The following is a 16,220-nucleotide window of genomic DNA, read 5'->3' on the forward strand; positions in this document are numbered from 1 at the left end:
GTCACTCCTTTTGTTTCACATCACATGTAAATCTGCAGATTGGATAATGCATATGCTGGTTTTACATGTCACATCTTTTACATGGTGGTGATACATATTGTAATTCTTGAACTTTTCCAACACGACTACAATTTTACATTACACCTTTTTGGCATGGTATATGTTGTTTCAACAATGAGCTGTAAAATTCTATTGTGTATGGAGTAAGCCTGGTATGACTTTGCATTGGCCTTCTTCACATGCATATTTTGGTGATCACATGTAAAATTCAACCGTAGCACATAATTATAGTAGATTTTTACATTGGGCGGGATTTACAATGTGGATGCAATGTTAAACAAAAGTTGTAAAAATAAACATCCCCTTGATATAAACATATATATGCTAACATGTTTTAATGTTTGGTGTGGGAACATCCAGACCAGTGGTTGTAAAAAATCATAATCAAAGCAGTAAAGAGAGACAGATAGCAAGATGGAAGATAAAAGACTGGAGAATAAGTATGTTACCAGGATAAACAAAATAGTTAGTCGGAGAGTTTAGAGATACAAAGAGGAGGTTGAGTTGGTGAAGACTTTCTTTGATCTGGGTGTTTGACAGGTTGAGTGTGGCGATGGGTGGTTGGCGTTGATAATCTTACTCACATTCTGCGCTTGGGCGCTGATGATCTTGAGTGTCGAGTCAGTGTCGTAGAGATCGTACCATCCTGGTGCCTGTTGTTTTTTTTTTTCAGAATTGTCCGATGGAAGTTAGTCATCTGTTGTAACGCTCTTGGATAATCAACACAAATGGCTTGCCTCATGTGGTGGATCACCTGATGAATTACCACAAAACAAAAAAGGAAAAGTGTGAGAAGAATTAAAAGATATGAGATTGTTGAAAAAAGGACGGACCAGCCCAGGATTGACCAAACGAGTTTCTCTTATCAGTTGGTCTCCAGATTCCACCATACGCCCAAGGGCTGATAAGACAGCAGTAGCGATGCAAAAGTCAGTAACGAAACACCATGCTTCCCTTTTCTATTGTTGTTATAGATAAGTGGGGCGGGAGAGAGAATGGGTAGTTGGGCTGAGACTCACCCAGCTCCTTGCCAGCCCTTCCCATTCTTGAAAGACTCCACCACGGTTGAGATCATGTACTGGAAATAACGGTCCTTATGTGTCGTCGTAGCACTTGCACTAACAAAGAAAAAAAGAAAAACGCATAAATGTTTCCAGAAAAAAAAAAACAGGATGGCCCGGGTGCGGAACGTACTCGTAAAGGTAGAAGGACTTCGGGGCTCCTTTGGCTACGTTCTGCCATTCGTCTCTAGCCATCCCGAATTCTTCCAAGACAACAGGCTGTTGAGCGGGTCGAAGAACCAGATCACAATAGGATAAGCAACGTGCCGTCCAGACAAGAGAAGAAGTGAGAAATGATTGTTGATGTTATGTGGATAGAGACGTGTGTGGGCTCACCTTGTGTATGTCGAGGCTCCAAGCACTCAAATTCCTCAGGAATCCCGCCGCAAATTCCTCGGCCTTGATCAAGCTCTTATCAGTCGAATCTAACGGATCATAGTAGCCCTGTTTCCGGACCCAGGTCCATGCGCAAGAGAAAGTGTCGAAGGATAATATTGGCAAGATGCATGAGAAGCCGATCAGGGGTGAAACATACTCACCCAGTTCTGGACCCATAGATGACTGTTATGGAAGGAAAAGAAAAACATCGAGGAAGGTTGAAATCTTTCGAAAAGATCATATAAAAAATGAATAATGAGTGTGACCCACCCGCATGCGTAGTCGATAGATTCAGGAGAATGGACACGCTTGAACCACCATTCTCCAGTCTTTCCTTCAAATCCGACCGTGACAAGATGGTTAGGGGCAAGCGACTTGATGTAAGCAGACGTTTCAGCCACCCTGCATTGCCCCCAAGGTCCAATAGAAAAGACGAACTCAGCGAAGGTCCAACCTTGCTGAGTCGACGGTAAAAACAATAGAAAGGCTGACCATGATAGGGGTGGATCTTGGGGTTCGTTGGAGAGCTCCCAAGTCATGATCGTCGGGTCATCTTTGTAGGTAACGCCGGTGACCGTGTTGACTCGATTGATGACAGTCTTGATGTGGTCTTTGAACCATCCTTAAGTGATGTGGGTTATCGAAGTATCGTTACTGTAGCGATGGATGTGCCAGAAACGAAACTCTTTTTCTTCAGCGATCCTATTTCCCTCTATATTTTGGAGTGTTTTCAATAAAGAGGAGTGACTCACTAGAATCGACCGGCATATCCGCTGAAGCCATTCCAGTTACCTGTCTTGGCGTCGTAGCTTCCCGACGAGCCCTCCTCGCTGTAATCACCGTAGGGTGGATTCAAAGCAGGATCCCAGCTGTTGATGTTTTTTTTTTTTTTGATATATGAATTAGTACATCTTCGTAACATCATCGTAACTTCCGTCCAAATAAAAGGAGAGAAGAAGAGACTCACGAAGGAGGATACGGTATGTCAGAATTATCGGTCGCCCAACTGACGTACTGTGAGTAGCCGCCACTCCAGTGCCAAAAGTTGTTTAAAGTCATGATGACCGAAATATTGTATTTGGAGAATTCAGCCAAAGCTCGATCGAGGCCCACGAAGATCTGTTCGTTGTCTGTCAAGACAAGCAGACAGAATGCTGAATCTGTTACTATCGTTTCATTGTATGAAAAACGTATATGGCCAACATACATTTTCCTGGTGATTCCATGAGGGCTGGGTACATTCTGTAAGGTTGGACTCCTCGACCAGAGGCTTCCGACGCAGCCATCTGCACGAAACACGTCACATTTAACCAGAAAACCGTGCCCATTTTCGTTAGCTGATGCATCGGGCTTTCGGTTGCTCTACGGAGTTGCTAGCGGCTTACGATTCGAACATTGTTGACTCCGATTTTGGACAACTGTTGGACTTCGGTCTTGAATCGCGTTAAGTTTCCACCCGCCGAGTCATCTGCAGCCAAGTTCCTAGGTAAATATGTGAGGTGAAAACAATAATGTGAGCATACTGATGGATGGATAGGCTGGGAGGAGCAGATCACAGACATGACGCTCCAATAGTTCATCGAGACCAGATAGTGTGGCGAGCAAGCTTTCTGGAAGGCTCCGTTTTCGACATAGATGAAATCGTCTGGGTTGACATGATGTCTCCGTGGCTGAGCTGCAAGGGAGTGTTCGAGGCTGCCGAGAAGGAAGGAGAAGGCGAGGCAATAGCTCAGAGCGATCATGGTGGGTGGATGCCGATGTCTCGTCCGGTTGTTTTAGCTGGCAGAAATAAATAAATATCTTAAGATGTTTCTGGAGCGGTTCAGGTTCAGCTCGGGTCGATGTGACTTGCAGGGAGTCTTCGAGTGTGGCTGGAGTGACAGCGAGCTGCTCTAAGCGCCCAAGGATACACCACCGGGCCATGTTCTGTGGTCGGTGTTGGCGGGATTATGTACTGAATCGGAGACTTGCGTCGATGCGGTATCGGAAGAGATTGCTCGGCTACACTCCCCCGGGTGGCTGAGCCGCAGCCGAATATGTACATATGTACATGATCGGAGACCGTACCAATTCACACCAAACTAACCTAACTTAACGCAAATCCTCCCCGGTGAGACTCGCTGTGGCTGGTGGCCCCTCCCACAGGGAGAGACTTGTGTAATGTCAAAATGTTGACTGGGAAAGAAATGGCCAATGACTGGAGGGAAAATATTAAGCCTCAGCCCTTCTCCCCCTCAGCTCCTGCGGACCTGCCCCAGATCCAAATGACACTTCTGGACCTCAGCTTTCATTTGGTGCTGGTCTGATCTCCTCACTCCTAACCATTCTCCCTGCACTAGTATTTCAAAAATAAGAAAAGTTGAAGAAATGTAAACTAAGGATCTACAACGCTCATGCTTTGTGGACCTTGGATTCACAAATCAGCAGATATCTGCAGATCCTACACCTGTACTGTAGCCACCCAATTGCTATGTACATTTTCTTGCAGATATGGTGTTCACTCTTGAAGATTTGCAGAAAATCCAAAAATGTATTTTCAGGGCAATGTAAAATCCTTCAGGGTTCCTTTGAACTTCAAATCAAATTCCTTCCATCAGTTTTTGAGCTTTTCACTCAAACATTTGGGTGAGGGTGCACATTGGTACTGCTTAAAAATCTGTCCAGTTTTCTTTGTATATACACTGCCAGTATATTTGGCTGGGATGAAGTCATCCCAGTTTAACTGGGATGCACTCAACTGATTTAAAATGGGTTGATCTCATCCAATAAAATATAAACCCAAGGGGGGTACCTTGGATTTATATTTCATCAGTTGAGATCAACCAAGTTTAAATTGGTTGATTTCATCCCAGTCTAACCGGGATAAGCTCAACCCAGCCAATTATGCTGGCAGTGATATTTGGTTTATTTGTAAATAATTTTCTAGTGATTTGGGGGTTGAATATCCTTCCTTTCCCTGCCAGCCTGCAGAGATTATCCATATTACCATAAGCCTGTCCTACAGAGAGCCATCAGGGCGGCGTCCCCCGGACCCTCTGTTTGAGAGGCTTAGTTAAGCTAGACTAGATAACTAACCACCAGTCAGGAAGGGTTCTCACCCTCACCAGCAATCAACACCCTCCAAATAGGCTGGTTTACATTTGAGGATAAGTGCTGCTGGTTTGCTTACACTGCACTGCTGGCAAGTTTTGGAAATTAATTAACTTTCCAGCCAAATTGGCTGGGACTCATTAGCCAAAAACTTCATTGCTGCTGAAAGATTTCACATGTGAGCCCCCATACACTGCCAGCATATTTGGATGGAATGATGTCATCCCAGTTTAACTGGAATGCACTCAACCAATTTAAAATGGGTTGATCTCATCCAATAAAATATAAACCCAAGGGGGGTACCTTGGATTTATATTTCATCAGTTGAGATCAACCAATTCTAAATTGGTTGAGTTCATCCCAGTTTAACAGGGATAACCTCAACCCAGCCAATTATGCTGGCAGTTCTAATTTAAACAGTGCTAATGCATGATCAGGATTGGTTTATCCAACCAAATCTTAACAATCTTAACAAACACATGGTGTGGTGTTCAGACCAGTATGGTACATCAAGCCTTTCTGGTATCTTGCCCAAGTTCTGGGTGTAAATCCACAAGCTTGCATGCCCAGGCCAAGGCCACTGGGCCAAGCCCCAAGCGCATGCGGCCTAGGCACAAGTCCCACCTGACACATTTATGGTGTTCAAATTTGGTTTGCATAGTTTTATGCATGCATAAATTGTAAAATCATAAAATCTTTTTTGCAAGGGATATAACTGTCTGATTATGTAATACAAAATTTCCTCACCAAAATGTTTTTATGATTTTATGATTTTATGATTTATGCATGCATAAAATTATGCAAACCAACTTTGAACACCATAATTGCTAGCATTTGACATGCAGGTTACTGCTGTGGAACTGTTGTTCTAGCTCCATCCACACATAAGATTCTTCTTGAGCTTAACTAGGCCTAACGGGCGGGAGCAGGAGCAAGCAGCGCAGCTGTCCACCCCATTGGAGGCCTATGCCTTAAGTTGGAATTCCCGTGTTGTAAGACTCAAAAGTGGTTGTGAAACCCTTTTTGCTGAATGGAGAAGGGGATGATGGAGGTGCAAAACTCTGCCCTTCTATACTATCAGATAACAAGACCCACCAAGCTAAGCATGGCAAGTTTTAATCAAGTGATAGGTCTGGTCTAGTTCCAGATGAAGTTGTTCAATGACAGGTATGTGAGAGTTGAGAGTGAGTTCAGTAGTTATTTGCAAATATGAGGGTTGTGGTGAGGTATAGATGTGATGGTAAGTGTGAAGGTGGTATGTAAATAACTGGGGAATACTGAGCTGAGGGAAAAACAACTGGGGGGGGAGAGAGCTCCTTATATAGACAAATGTGAGGGATTTGAGCTACAAGGGGGACCCTGGATGAGGGATTTTAGCTGGTGGTCTGCATATAAGTGGTGTCAGAAGATACTAAATACAGGCAGAAAGTGGGGTGAGAAATGAAAGATGATGTCATACTAGTGCAAGGAGCGCATAAACAAAGCGGGGAAATGTCAAATACAGGGGGTACCTCATGCAAGGGGTGCATGAGTGGTGTCAGACTAATGCAAGCAGTGCATAAATGGGGTCAGAAGACTGCATGCAGCTGCAAGGGGTGCATAAATGAAGCGGGGACATGTCAAATACAGAAGAAATGGGGTTGGTCCCCTGCATATGCAGTGAAGATAAGAGGGATGAAAAAGAGTATGTGTTTGGCTGGGGCTGAGTATGTGTATACCTGGGAAAGGTGACTTGAGGGGTGTGACAGGTTGATGACTGGCATGGGGCTGGCCGTGTCCATGAGGGTTAGAGATGTCACTGGGTACCCGTCGGCGGGTACCTGGCACCCGTGGGCGGGTACCCGCCTTCAGTGACGGGTACCTGCCGACGGGTGCCAGGTGCGGGTGCGGGTATCCTGAATCCTGGGTTTTTAAGGCGGGTACCCACACAGGTACCCGCCCCAAATTCGCCCTCGATGACCGGACAGAGGGGACTGCAGCCCAATCACCGGTCTGGCGGTCAAGAGGGCTGTCCAGTCCTCGAGGGGACTGCAGCTCGATTACCGGTTGGTCCGGTCATTGAGGGGACCGGTCATCAAGGGGACTGCAGCCCTCTTGGTGACCGGTCTGTCCGGTCATCAAGGGGACTGCAGCCCTCTCGGTGACCGGTCTGTCCGGTCACCGAGGGGACAGAGCCCTCTCGATGACCGGTCTGTCTGGTCATCGAGGGGACAGAGCCCTCTCGATGACCGGTGTAAAGCTCAAAAGTGTTCCTGAGAACCTTTTGCTGAGTGCGGAAAGGGATGAACGAGGTTACCTCTGCCTTTCCTGGGTCACTAGACACTAAAACAAGCCCCCCAATCTATGATTGGAAGGTTTATGTAGTGATAGTGGAGGTGTATCAAAAGATAGCCTACTTTGAGCAGGTGGCTTAAGGGTTATGGGTGATGTAACCGGTGCTGAGTGAGTCGTGAGTTGATATGGTCCGTGTGTTGCCGCAAGGGGTTGTGGAACACCCTGACAGAGGGGTTGATGATGATTGAGCGATGTAATAGTGTTGTTGTATGTATGTAATTGTTATGTAATAAGGGTAAAACCACAATATAGTGGGGGCTAATACTGTAGAGTGAGCAAGTGTTGTACTGTTATGGGGTAAGCTGAGTGCAAGTAGTTTGCTGAGAGAAATTACAACTGGGGGGGGAGAGCCTCCTTAAATAGAAAAGAGTGAGACATTTTAGCTCCAGGGGAACAAGAGAATGAGGGGTTTTAGCTGACCTAAAAGCTAGAATGAGGTATTTTGGCTGGTGGTTGACAGGTCACATGAGGTCATGATGTCATATGAGAGAATTTAGCTAGTGAGAGACAGGAGGTGAGGTGTTTTAGCTGGCCTGGCCTGTCAAATGATGTCATCTGCAAGCTGCATGAGGGATTTTTGCTATCTTGACACCTGCATGATGTCATCTGTCAACTGTCAGACTGCAGCCCCTATTACACTAGTCTGCATGCACCTGCATAAGAATGCATAAGCCTGCATCAAGTGTGCATAACACTGCATGACACTGCATGACATGTGCATGGCACAAATGAAATGAGTGCAGCTGATGAGGTAAAGTATATGTAAAGGTTTAGACAAGCTGTCAGGGTGGTACATGTAACTGATTACATGTCCTGAGTGTGGTTCATGTAACGGATTACATGACCTGAGTATGGTGTTTGTGTGTGTGAAACTGGCTGATGATGTCTTGAAAGGGTTGTATCTTCTGATCCAGAGGGGTGTAAGGTGTGTTGTCCATGGCATCCTGTGTAGTTTTGGCCGTAGAACCCAGTGGTGTTGCCGTATTGGTTGATTTGAGAGTGTACATATGAGAAAAAAGGAAATTTTGAAATGGGCTAGATGGGCAACCATAAAGCATACCACACCGGTCTGTCCGGTCATCGAGGGGACAGAGCCCTCTCAATGACCAGTCTGTCCGGTGTGGAACTACTCTTTGGATGAATAGAGCTGGAGAGGGAATGGTGCTTTAATGGGCTGCCTCTCTGGGAACAAGAAAAAGAATATAAGAGTATGGACTCTTAAGGAAAGGTGTGGCTATGGAGATTCTTGAGGTATGTCTAAGGGTTTATTTTCTACTAATCTAATAGCAAGTTAAAGGTAATGTAAAGTCTGTCCAACCTGATATATTTGGCATAGACTTATCAAGCTTGTCCACTCTGATTTAATGGCATAAGCTAGGCTAGTGAATGGTGACCAGTGATCTGAATTACTTTGACAGGATCTGATGGGGAATAAATGAAGAGGAAAACAACCCAGTTTATATACACAAGAAAGAGGAGCCATGAGGAAACAAGGATAACCTGCAGGGAAGCATAGAACATTCTACTTCTATAGGATGAAACAGCCATGTGGTCAGAGTAGTGGTTCAAGGAGTCACATGATGGTGTAATAGTGGGTGGGGATGATGCCATCTTCTGGGGGCTATGGTGCAATCTTCCTAGTTGGAGAAGGGGATATGTGAGACATAAAAGGGGTAGAATATTCTATGATCTAAGATAGGAGGAGTTATGAGTTTCAGGAAGTGTTTCAGGAAGAAGTAATCTAAGGATCTAAGATAGGAGGAGTCAGGTGTTTCATGAAGTGTTTCAGGAAGTAATAATCTAGGTGGGGTTTGGGGCTATGTCTAGCATAATGTGTATCATGTTGGGTTTGGAGGGTGAAGGGTTTCAAGGGTGCTTATACATCTTTGAGCACATGGTTCTAAGGAAACACTAGAAGAAGGGGGTAAAATGTGATCTGGGTAGATGTTTGAGACTAGGAAGAGGGTTTATCCAAGAGAGGGGGAGTGTGGGAAGAGGGAATACTATTATCCAGGGTATGCCCATTGAGTGGGGATGTTGAGGGGCTTGGGCTTTGCTGACAAGGGGGCCAGAGGTATGGGATTTATTCTTGAGGTGTTACAGCATTGTGATTGATGGTTGCTGGTTTTCTGGGTAGATCAGGATTGGCTTACCACACCGGTCATCGAGGGGACAGAGCCCTCTCAATGACCAGTCTGTCCGGTCATCGAGGGGACAGAGCCCTCTCGATGACCGGTCTGTCCGGTCATTGAGGGGACAGAGCCCTCTCCATGACCGGTCTGTCCAGTCATCAAGGGGACAGAGCCCTCTCCATGACCGGTCTGTCCGGTCATGGAGGGGACAGAGCCCTCTCCATGACCGGTCTGTCCGGTCATCGAGGGGACAGATCCCTCTCCATGACCGGTCTGTCTGGTCATCGAGAGGGATGGCTGCAGGTACCCGCGGGTACCTGCCTTTTGCACCCGGGTACCCGTCAACGGGTGCCGGGTGCGGGTGTCCAGAATCCTGGAAATTTGAGGCAGGTACCCGGGTACCCAACGGGTACCCGGGTGCAAAGTGACATCTCTAATGAGGGTCCAAGAGGGTGTAACTTCCAATCCAGCGGGGTTCCAGTGACACTTCCAGTGGTGACTATGGGTAAAATTGGCCGTAGAATCCATTTCTGAGGTCCTTCTGGTGGTATCTTGAGGCCTAAGGTGAGTAAATATATGTATGAGAAAAAACTTTTGATTTTTCACTTTTCCGTCTACCACAGCGTGATGAGTCTTTTGATTTGGCCTGAAAACCCTCTTTTTTGACTTCCTCCTCCCGTAGCCGCTTCCTTACTTGTGTGAAGTGAATTCCTTTCCCACACCACAAAGGCATGCTTCTTGTCTTTCTTTTGGTGTTATTTACCCTTTTTTATGACTCCTCATTATTTTTATATTGATTTTTGAGGACTTGTTTTGGTGTGTGTGGGTTTCTTGAACCGCTTGTTTGAGCAAAAAAAAGTTCAAAGTATGATTTTATAAAATTCATTATAAAATCACAAGGTTCTGAATTTCTTCTGTTTTTGGGTTGGATGAACAAGAAGATGCAGCTCTTCCAATTTGAAAACCCCAACCAACCATCCTCAAAGCTTTGAGGATGCTGGGTGAGTGCAGCTTGAAGTTTTCTCCCACCAAAGTGGAAAACTCATCACTCAAGCTTGCCGACCTATGGCCCAAGTCTCCCCTGCGGGGAGTTTGCTTTGCAAACCAACCAGCCACACCAAAGCGTGGCTGGCCCCCCGCAGCAGCAGACTGGTTTTAAGTTTGGATTTTTCTGCACAGTCACTGTGAATTGAAGCTTGTTCACCATTCAAACTTAGATAATTCCCTCCCCCGCCTGAGGCTTTGCCAGAGGGAATTAAGCTCTATCAGGAATTTTTGTGTGAGACTATTCTGAGTTTTGGTGGTACTCCACTTTGATTGCCCAAAAATCATCCCAGAAGATATGTTAGCAATTCAAAAATTTGATGCATGATTGGCCTACATCCAGCCTTTCTTGTGATAAATTTTGGAAACATCTACTCTTTGTCTTTTTGGTGATTTTATTTTTCAAAAACTCAACAAAAAGTGATTTCCCCAGGTTCAGAGCGGATCACAAAACAACAAAGCCCATGCATGAATTTGTCAGATTTGATGAAGCTTGATATGAATTTGTGCACACTTACTCAAAACAACTGAGTTTTTGGTGTTATTCAATAGCTTGGTCTGTGCTCATAAATACAGGTGGTATGCTGTGATATGACAGTTATTTTCCTTTTATTCAAAATTTAACAAATATTTTTATAAAAAAAATTGAGCAGAGATCTCAACAATTGGAAAAATATGAAAAATTGGAGGATGAGTGTGAAACCCCCTCCCACCCTGGGCTTTCACAAGAGAATATTACATAAGCCTAGCCTACATAGTCTCCGCTCCTCCCCTGCCTTCCTAGCTCGGTAGAATTCCCGTACCGCCTTTCATCCCATTCTACCATGCTAGGTATGTTATCCTCTATCATTGTTTCTTCTGAAAAGACTCCCTTTCCAACACCATTCCCTGCTTGTATATACTGATACACAGAATTCCCAGACCACCTTTCATCCCATTCTACCGTGCTAGCAATACCAACCCCGGTTCTAGAATTCTCCCTCAAGGTTGTTACACAACCTTCTTGTATAAGTTCTTGGTCAGATAAGTGAAGAGCCATCCTGCTCTTATAATGAGGAGGTGCTTCAGGGAAAATGGGTTCCAAGATCAGAGGATGAGAACTACAGGAGTGACAAGTGATATAACAATTTCACAGGTCAAATATCCAAAAGTCTTAAGCAAGAATTCCTGATAGGGCATAAGTCCCTCCGGCAATTGTGGGTAGTTACTTTAATTTACGATATCTGCACAATTTGTTGTAAGGTAACTACCAGCCGTTACTTTTAGCACAGTTATTTTTAGCAGTAAAGCGCGAAAAGTGGCATCACGTGTAACATAACATGCCTCTTCTTTTGAGGCCGTTACTGGTAAAGTAAAAAGTCCAAATTGGCCATATTTTGGCCTTTTATTGCTCATTATCTCTCCCAATATCTGTTGCTCCGCACTCAGATATTGTAACGGCCATCCAAAAAAAAAGAACTATTGGTGTGATATCAATATTGCACTGCCGTTACCGGTAAAAATAATGATAATGGCCAAGAATTGTTATGTTTTTGTTACATTACGCGTTACTGTAGTAATAACTACCAACACCAGGAAAAAAAAATAGTCACTTGATGACAAGTGACATCATGCCAGCTCCAGCGGGCTACCCACCATCTACCCACCATCTACCCATCATCTACCCACCATCTACCCACCATCTAACCAGTTTAAGAATTTCCACAGGAGATCCTCAGTTTTTGCTGGGCACCACTGATCCCCATTTCTGGTCAGCTGATACTCAGCTTTAGCTCCCAGCTTATGCTCAGCTTTGGTGCCCAGCTCATGCTCAGCTTTGTTGCCCAGATCAGAATCAGTCCTGGCACAGCTTATTTTCAGCTTTATTCCAGTCATGGCTCAGCTTAGACTCAGATTAGGACTATCATTGGCCCAGCCAATGCTCAGCTTTGGACCAGTATTGGCTCAGCTGATTTTCAGCTTTGGATAAATCTTGGCCCAGCCAATGCTCAGATTCTGAGTCTGACCACTCCTGTAACAGCTTATTCTCATCTGTGGACCAGCCTTGGCTCAGCTGATGCTCAGCTGTGGACCAACCTTGGCTAAGACAATGCTCAGCTGTGGAACAGCCTTGTCTAAGACAATGCTCAGCTGTGGACCAGCCTTGGCTCAGCTGATGCTCAGCTGTGGACCAGCCTTGGCTCAGCTGATGCTCAGCTGTGGACCAGCCTTGGCTCAGCTGATGCTCAGCTGTGGAACAGCCTTGGATCAGGTGATATTAATCTTTTGAATAGTCTCAAAAAATCTGATACTCAGCTTTGGAACAGCCTTGGCTCAGTCAATGCTCAGCTTTGTACCAGCATTGGCTCAGCCAATGCTCAGCTTTAAAAAATTTTGCCCAGCTGGTGTTAATCTTTGGAACAGTATTGTCCCAGCTGATCCTAAGCTCTGCACAATACTTTTCCAAGATGATGCTCAGCTTTGGACCATTGTTGGCTAAGCTGATGCTCAGATTTGGAATATTCTTGGTCCAGCTGACACTTTGATTTGCTTCAGGCTTGGAATATCCAATGCTCAGCTGTGGCCCAGGCTCAGCCAATGCTCATCTTTGGCCCAGGCTCAGTCAATGCCTACTGCTCAGCTTATGATGAGCATCAGCTGTTCCTGGGAAAAAATTAGGATCAGCTGACTGTGCCACATTGAGTGCTCTGGTGCAGTCCTGCAAGCTCTACAAGTGCTGGTGGAGCAGACTTGGAGCAGCGCTGGAGTAGCTCTGGAGCAGAAATCAAAGCTGCATCATGTCACTTGCCATCAAGTGACTATTTTTTTTTCCTGGTGCAACTGTTGCCTCTGGCAAAGCCTCAGTCAGGAATTAGTTAAGTTTGGTCAACAGTAAGCCTTGACAAAGGCTTGTGTAATACCACAGGCTTTCTTGGATTTCTTGCATGTCAACTGCTTGCAGTTGCTTGACTATTTCTTGCAGTGCAGCAGACTTCTCCCGCTTGTCTGCCTGGATCTTCAGAGACCCAGAAACATGGTGGTATACCTGATCAGACTTGTGTCAACGACAGAATAAAGAAAGAAAAAAGTGGTCAACAGATGAAAAAGGTGAATTGAGGAATGAATCAAGTGGTAGTTGTGAAGGTTGTTCTGCTGTGTTTGCAAGGGTTGATGGGTGGCAGGAGCAGCTCAAAGCCAATGGATGTGATTGGCTCAGTGGTTGTGAAGGCACACCCAGGGCTTGGCTCTGTGCCAAGATTTGGCCCTGCAGAACCCACCCAACCAAGCACCCTATGCACATGCTCAAGCTCACATGGCCAAGTGCCCAGAGAGACTGGGCCAAGTGCCCAGACAGGCAGCCAGGCTTGATCTACCATACATGTGTTGATATTCAACTTACAGTGCAGAGCTAGCAGACCAAGCTTCAGGATGTTTCAGCAACACTGCAAGGGCTACACTACATGAAGCAGCAAGCATTGCAATTTTGGATCCACTTTGCTACATTTTTAGTAGCGGGCTGGGCGCTTGGTTTTTCAATTTTGAAGGAGAAAAACATGGTGAAATTAGCAAGCTATTTTATGCTGCTGTGATATACAAAAATGTGAAAAATCAAAAGTTTTTTGTTCATGTATATATCTACAGACTTACTTTGTGCATCAGCAAAAAACTCTTTGTGCACAGTTCCAAATGCATTGCGTACTGTGGGTGAAGGGAGCAAATTTTTCAAGTTTTTTTTGACAAATTGATAGACAGGGATTTTACTGTCCTGTGAGAATCTTTTGGGAGATGTTTGAAGCTTACTTGTATGCTGAAAAAAACCATTAAGAAACAAAACAAGTGCTGTCGTTTGGGGACTATGTTCCTGCATGCCAAAAAATCCACATAAGGCCCTGTTTGAAAACACCTGTGATACATGATAAATGGGCAAATTTACCACGCCCAACCCAAAGTTTGCCCCCGTCTCCACCAAAATCCTTGAACCTCCAGGGGTTGCAGGTGATAAATATGCACATTCATCAGGTATAGAGCACTGAAAAAAACTTAAGAAACTGCTGCCAGTCAACATGCAATACTACGAAGGCGCATTTGTAATATTGCATGTCAACTGGCAGCAGTTTCTTGAGTTTTATTCACAGTGATGTAGCATCCAATGGCAGATGGGGCCTAAGTTATTGAATCATGATATATATGTATTAATCCTTCAGAACGTTCTGGCCACTTTGTGCAAGAATAAGGCTTTGTTTGGAGCCAATATAAATATAGGTGATATAATCATTGGTTAATTCAATGAAAACTACAAAATTCAACATAAAGCCTCCAAATATTTTTTCTAGGCAACCTACAATACTGGTTTCTTCAATTATGAAGTCAGATTCAACTGATTCAGCCATATTCAGTACTGTAGTACCATTATATTGCTTTTGACCAAAACAAAGCAATATAATGGTATTATGGTGCTGAAGATGGCTGAATCAGTTAAATCTGACTTCATAGTTGATGAGACCAGTACTGTAGGTTTCCTACAAAAAAAAATTGGATTCTTTATGTTGAGTTTTGTATTTTTTATTGAATTTACAAATGATTATATCACCTATATTTATATTGGCTCCAAACAGGGCCTAAGCCTTTGAAAACCTAGGGAATTTGGCCACCTACTGCAACTCCCATTGAATAGGTCGGACCTCATGAGGTCACAGAAACAAAGCAGCTTATAATCTGGATTCTTTGTTCTGAATTAGCAGTGTGTTTTCCTACATGGCCATCTATGTCATTTGGGCTAGAGGATACCACACGCAGACTGTCAACTAAATTCACGTCCTTGCATTCATTCAAAAAAAAATCCCCCAGGCAACTCGAGGAGCTCCGACATCCACATGAGAATTTTAGCCCTTGTATGTAGATGGATTGATAGGTAGATAGGAGTGGATAGTGCCAGTACAACAACGCCAAAGACAAGATGATGGGTTTCTTGCTTGTATATATATATGTGCTAGAGCGTTTTAATATTTGGTGTGGGTCACGTCCAGACCAACGGGTGTATAGAAATCATAATCAAAGCAATAGAGAAAGAGAGAGAGAGAGGGGAACCACCAAGGATGGAAGATAAAAGACTGGAGAATAAGTATGTTGCCAGGATAAACAAAATAGATAGCGGGGAAGTTCAGAGATACGAAGAGGAGGCCGAGTTGGTGAAGACTTTCTTCGATCTGGGTGTTCGGCAGGTCGAGTGTGGCGACGGTTGGTTGGCTTTGATAATCTCGCTCACGTTGTGCGCTTGGGCGCTGATGATCTTGAGTGTTGAATCAGTGTCGTAGAGATCGTACCATCCTGGGGCCTGTTGTTTTTTTTATTCAGAATTGTCCGATGGAAGTTAGTCATCTGTTGTAACTCTCTTGGATAATCAATATAAATGGCTTGCCTCATGTGGTGGATCACCTGTTGATTTATCACAAAACAAGAAAGGAAGAGTGTGAGAAAATTAACCCGCGTGAACAAAGACAAGATATGAGATTGTTGAAAAAAGGACGGACCAGCCCAGGATTGACCAAACGAGTTTCTCTTATCAGTTGGTCTCCAAATTCCACCATACGCCCAAGGGCTGATAAGACAGCAGTAGCGATGCAAAAGTCAGTAACGAAACACCATGCTTCCCTTTTCTATTGTTGTTATAGAGAAGTGGAGCGGGAGAGAGAATGGATAGTTGGGCTGAGACTCACCCAGCTCCTTGCCAGCCCTTCCCATTCTTGAAAGACTCCACCACGGTTGAGATCAAGTACTGGAAATAACGGTCCTTATGTGTCGTCGTAGCACTTGCACTAACGAAGAAAAAAAGAAAAACGCATAAATGTTTCCAGAAAAAAAAAAACAGGATGGCCCGGGTGCGGAACGTACTCGTAAAGGTACAAGGACTTCGGGGCTCCTTTGGCTACGTTCTGCCATTCGTCTCTAGCCATCCCGAATTCTTCCAAGACAACAGGCTGTTGAGCGGGTCGAAGAACCAGATCACAATAGGACAAGCAACGTGCCGTCCAGACAAGAGAAAAAGTGAGAAATGATTGTTGATGTTATGTGGATAGAAACCTGTGTGAGCTCACCTTGTGTATGTCGAGGCTCCAAGCACTCAAGTTCCTCAGGAATCCCG

This window comes from Puccinia triticina, chromosome 6A (assembly GCF_026914185.1).
Source record: "Puccinia triticina chromosome 6A, complete sequence".
Lineage (NCBI taxonomy): Eukaryota > Fungi > Basidiomycota > Pucciniomycetes > Pucciniales > Pucciniaceae > Puccinia > Puccinia triticina.